We start from the raw sequence: 6,000 nt of genomic DNA, 5'->3' as shown, positions 1-6,000 counted from the left end.
CGTGACGCGTAGTGAGCTTGTAGATCTGTTATTTTCAAATATTTCGAATATTACATCACATTTCACTATTATTGTTGTGCAGTGGCTTCGCTTTGCGCTTATTTCCGTCACAATACAACCTAAAACCTGGCAACCCTCCGTCCGTCCGTCGCCTGGCCAGTGACGCGCAGTCGCAGAACGTGCTGCAGCTCGAGCTGCTTCCTTCCATGATGATAATAAACAAATAAACAAAACAACACATTTATCATCTCTACAGCCGTCAACACTCTGCCTGCAGGAGCACCAGGCCACGGACACTGGGACACCTGCTCCCCCGGACACAGGGCCTCAGTGGCGGGCGTTGAAGAGGCACACACAGCCCTGAGAGGAGCCAAGGTATGGTTGGCATGATGCTAACAGCTATAGCCTGTTCTGGTGAGGGGAAACAAGGTAATGTTAGCATGATGCTAACAGCTATAGCCTGTTCTGGTGAGGGGAAACAAGGTAATGTTAGCATGATGCTAACAGCTATAGCCTGTTCTGGTGAGGGGAAACAAGGTAATGTTAGCATGATGCTATAACAGCTATAGCCTGTTCTTATGAGGGGAATACAAGGTAAAGTTACCATGATGCTAACAGCTATAGCCCGAATACAAGGTATGGTTAGCCTGATGCTAACATCTATAGCCTGTTCTTATGAGGGGAATACAAGGTAAAGTTAGCATGATGCTAACAGGCTAGCCTGCTCTGATGCTAGTGCTGCTAGGGATACAGGAGAGAGGTACTGTCTTGGGCATCTGTCTGTCTGTGACTCTGTGTCTGTGACTCTGTCTGTCTCTACCTTCATGGAGAACACTGGCTTATTTGGCCACAAAACTGAGGTTTTCAACCCTTTTCACATTAAGGTCCATTATTTATTTATTCAGCATTTGAGCCATTTGATTCTTGAAGACATTTAGCCTCTCAGACCCATCTGAGCCACGGACCACCATCTGATGACATTTAGCCTCTCAGACCCATCTGAGCCATGGACCACCATCTGATGACATTTAGCCTCTCAGACCCATCTGAGCCACGGACCACCATTTGATGACATTTAGCCTCTCAGACCCATCTGAGCCATGGACCACCATCTGATGACATTTAGCCTCTCAGACCCATCTGAGCCACGGACCACCATTTGATGACATTTAGCCTCTCAAAGTCAGACCCAGTTGAGCCACGGACCACCATTTGATGATTGATTGATTGAAATATGTATTAACAGTTTGCATAATTACAGTACATTTCAAGCACAAACTCAATACAAAGACTGTTAACTGTGAGTGGACGACCCAATTAAGCATTACACTTGTTTACAACAGGGTCCACATTGTTCAATTCATCAAAACATTTCGAGACGTACAAATAGACACTTCTATATAGTCAAAGAACAGAACAGGAATTTGTCATAAAGGAGGTAAAAAGGGAAAAGAAACATATACAGTGAGGGGGAAAAAGGGGTGGGCGGTGTGGGGGGGGGGGGGGGGGGATTCTGATTTTCCGGGGGCCTGTTTCGAATTGCAGCCGTCCGTAGGTGCCCTTTTACAGCGGTTTTGAAGGAGTCACGGAATTCACATGTCTTAATGACTGTTGGTAGGGCGTTCCACATGTTGGTGGCATAGGAGCGAAAATAATTTAGTCCCTTGTTTGTGCCCGTGACATTTAGCCTCTCAGAGGCAAGACTATAATAATATTCCTGTTGGATTAGATTTAGATTCTGTCCACAGTTCCATGCTGTATTGAAACAGGCAAACGTTGATCAAAATAACAATTATTCAACATTCTCTCATTCTAGTAAAATAACAGATGTTTAACAATAATGTAAGTCTTGAGAGTGTAACATGAAACCAAATGGACCCGTAAGAGTTAAACATCTATGAGGGTCCACTTGGTTTACGCCCCAAACAGAAGTGGATAAACGGGTCTGGCAACACACCGGGCACACTGACACAGCTCATTGTGACAGATTAATAACATTAACCCAGGCCATTCTGACCTGAGATCAGATTCTAAAAATGTCTTCTACATCCTGACAGTTTTCCATTCTGACCTGAGATCAGATTCTAAAAATGTGTTCTATGTCAGTCGCTCTTCGATTTTTCAAAAATAGCAGACCTACAAGCTCGTAGCGCGCCCCTCGGTGGCGCGCTATGAGCTTGTAGATCTGCTATTTTTCAATAGCTAAAGCACGACATGATGCTAATACCAAAATGGGTTCCCGCCCAAAATGGGTTAACAGTTTCTATAGAGTGTCGCAGTCCCGCCCCCTTTCAGAACGGCGAGTGGCCCAGGAAATGATTCTCCATTCATTTTCCTCATAGGCTTTTCAAAAAGTATTTATTTAAAGACGGTTACGCCGCGGACAAAGACAACTCGGATCGTGACAAATCATGACAATGAACACAATGTTTTGGGTCCCATCAAATAATTTATAAGAAGAAAAACAAAACAAATAGTGTTGTCTCCTGCCTTTTATTTTCTTCTTTCTAATGATTTGATCGGCCCAAAATATTGTGTTTGTTGTCATGATTTGTCACGATCCGAGTTGGCTTTGTCCGCGGCGTAACCGTCTTTAAATAAATACCATTTGAAAAGCCTATGGAGAAAATTAATGGAGAATCATTTCCTGGGCCACTCGCCGTTCTGAAAGGGGGCGGGACTGCGATGCTCTATATCGGTCGTTCTTAAACTATTTCACGTCAAGGACTCCCAAAAATATCTGTATTTGGCCACCGACCCCCATCTGAAAATATGCTGTTCCAGGGACCCCTGTTAAATACTCGCTCTGAAAGAATATAATATATTAAAAGATTTGCCCCTCATTTTCTCGATTTTTCAAAAAATTGTAGACCTACAAGCTCGTAGTGCGGCACTCTGCCATTTCCTTTGGTGCCCACTAGTAGTCTCCTCTGAGTGAAGCCTGGACCAACATGTGTGTATTCTGTCTCTATGGAATGTGTGTGATGCTGTTTGATGTAAACGCGCTGGTTTTCTCCACCAGGCCGAAAGGCATGTAATGGGGAGAGAGTATGTTTTGCACTCAGTCCGTTTGTGCGTCCGTCCGTCCGTCCGTCCGTCCGTCTGTGTACAGCTAATCTCCGGCACCGTTAACCCGGTCGATGCCAAATTTTGCACACACACTCCCTGGATGCCAACGATGAACCTCTGCCCCATATTTTCCAGAACAGCCTGTTATAGCGCCACCAGGAGGCTGACATTTGTAAAAAAAAAAAATTGATACTACTGCTTCAGATTCTGTCCAGAAATCACGCAAATCGTTACACAGTATCTCTATAGTCATGTGTTCAAGACTGATCCGTCCCATATTTCATATTCCATCCTAATTGGCTAACATTGGCTTTCAAAGTTTACGGTATTGGCCCGTTTTGAACAAAAAGCCTAAAATCATGAACGCAGCGTGCAATTTACGTGAAATCTTTCACAGACGTTCCTACTAGGCTGAGGAATATATACCACCCTGTTGGCCTGTTATAGCGCCACCAACAGGTGGATGTTTGCAAGAATCTTTTTTGGATCAAATTGCCTCAAATCATCCAATTGCCATACAAGGCATAAGAATAAATTGCACCCTTTTCACATTGGCTTATTATAGCGCCACCAGGAGGCCCTGGTGGACACCTGCACCCGAGGTGCACTTTATGCAATGCACTTTTTACTTTTTACTGCAATGCACTTTTTTCAGGACTGCCTAAGAAAACAACTGACAGATTACAACTTGTCCAAAATGCAGCAGCCAGAGTTTTAACCAGAACTAAGATGAGAGAACATATTACTCCAGTTTTGGCATCACTGCACTGGCTTCCGGTTGTTTTTAGGATTGATTTTAAAATTATTTTACTTGTCTATAAAGCTCTCAATGGTCTCGCACCTTCCTACCTACTTGACTGCCTGCCTAAATATGTCCCAAACCGCCCCCTAAGGTCTTCCACCGCCGGCCTGCTCGCTTTTCCCAAAAAAATGGCAACTCAAAAATATGGGGAAGCAGCTTTTTGCTTCTACGGGCCGTCGGCATGGAACAAGCTCCCACTGTACCTTCGTCAGGCAGCCTCTGTAGACATTTTTAAAGCTCAGCTCAAGACCCACTTCTACAACATTGCCTTTAATTGATCTTGTATTTTTTATTTTTCATGTCCTCACTGTACTGCATTACTGCTTGTTTTTTTATGTCGTTGCCTTGCTTTTCTTTTATTCTCCATTGTTCTGTAAAGCACTTTGAGCTGCATTTCATGTCACGAAAGGTGCTATACAAATAAAGTTTTATTATTATTATTATTATTATTATCTAGTTGTGATGTGAAGCTGGTGGTTTTAGTTTAGATGGCTCTCTAAACACTGGTTGTGATGTGAAGCTGGCATGGGGAGAGAGTATGTTTTATTGTCTCCACCATGAAGGCATGGGGAGAGAGTATGTTTTATTGTCTCCACCATGAAGGCATTGGGAGAGAGTATGTTTTATTGTCTCCACCATGAAGGCATGGGGAGAGAGTATGTTTTACTGTCTCCACCAGGCTGAAGGCATGGGGAGAGAGTATGTTTTATTGTCTCCACCAGGCAGAAGGCATGGGGAGAGAGTATGTTTTATTGTCTCCACCATGAAGGCATGGGGAGAGAGTATGTTTTATTGTCTCCACCATGAAGGCATGGGGAGAGAGTATGTTTTATTGTCTCCACCAGGCAGAAGGCATGGGGAGAGAGTATGTTTTATTGTCTCCACCATGAAGGCATGGGGAGAGAGTATGTTTTATTGTCTCCACCATGAAGGCATGGGGAGAGAGTATGTTTTATTGGGTTGTTTCCTTAGTGATTACTTTTCCATGGCGTCAGCCTCTGTTTAATATAAATGTTGTATCGTCAGGTACTGTCATGGCGTTTCTTCACCAATGTGTTTGTAAAGGTGTCTAGTAAGGATACTAACATATCCCACATTGGTTTCTATTCAACCACCATAGGGGAATGTTTGACAGCTGCTGAAAGATGGGGTACCATCAACAACCTATATATGGCAAAATGTTCTAAATTTCATTATACTTATAGCATGTGACATGTCGAACTAGGGGTTTTTCATGATTCTGAATCCATTCCAAGCATTAGTTTTGCACAAAAAACACTCCTTGGGCTAAAGACGGCCATAGCTGTCATTACAAATGTCATGACGTCAGCACATTTGGGCAAGTGGCCAAATTCTAATGGATTCAGAAGCATGAAAACCCCCTAGTTTGACATGTCACATGCTACTTAAAGCATAATGAAATTTAGAACATTTTGCTTTATATTGGTTGTTGATGGTACCCCAACTTTCAGCAGCTGTCAAGGTGTCATGGCGTCAGTATGTTATTCATATAAATCGTATTGTTTTAAAGGTGTCATGGCGTCAGTATGTTATTAATATAAATCTTATTGTTTTAAAGGTTTCATGGCGTCAGTATGTTATTAATATAAATCTTATTGTTTTAAAGTTGTCATGCCGTCAGTATGTTAACATAAATCTTATTGTTTTAAAGGTGTCATGGCGTCAGTATGTTATTAATATAAATCTTATTGTTTTAAAGGTGTCATGGCGTCAGTATGTTATTAATATAAATCTTATTGTTTTAAAGGTGTCATGGCGTCAGTATGTTATTAATATAAATCTTATTGTTTTAAAGGTGTCATGGCGTCAGTATGTTATTAATATAAATCTTATTGTTTTAAAGGTGTCAGGGCGTCAGTATGTTATTAACATAAATCTTATTGTTTTAAAGGTGTCATGGCGTCAGTATGTTATTAACATAAATCTTATTGTTTTAAAGGTGTCATGGCGTCAGTATGTTATTACTATAAATCTTATTGTTTTAAAGGTGTCATGGCGTCAGTATGTTATTACTATAAATCTTATTGTTTTAAAGGTGTCATGGCGTCAGTATGTTATTACTATAAATCTTATTGTTTTAAAGGTGTCATGGCGTCAGTATGTTATTA

At 41.8% G+C, this 6,000-nt stretch overlaps 1 protein-coding gene across 1 annotated transcript in view; it reads left to right on the top strand.

Annotated features, from left to right (window-relative positions):
* The first annotated feature begins 180 nt into the window (after window positions 1-180).
* Window positions 181-6,000, top strand: part of LOC310862175 (DDB1- and CUL4-associated factor 1-like) — a 92,225-nt gene continuing 86,405 nt past the window's right edge. The window contains 1 exon segment of the mRNA XM_083769908.1: window positions 181-375. The gene's annotated coding sequence lies outside the window, so the exon portion shown is untranslated.

Source organism: Protomyctophum parallelum (assembly GCF_964188405.1).
Source record: "Protomyctophum parallelum genome assembly, chromosome: 7".
In the NCBI taxonomy this organism is placed as follows: domain Eukaryota; kingdom Metazoa; phylum Chordata; class Actinopteri; order Myctophiformes; family Myctophidae; genus Protomyctophum; species Protomyctophum parallelum.
This window is presented reverse-complemented; position numbering and strand designations above follow the sequence as displayed.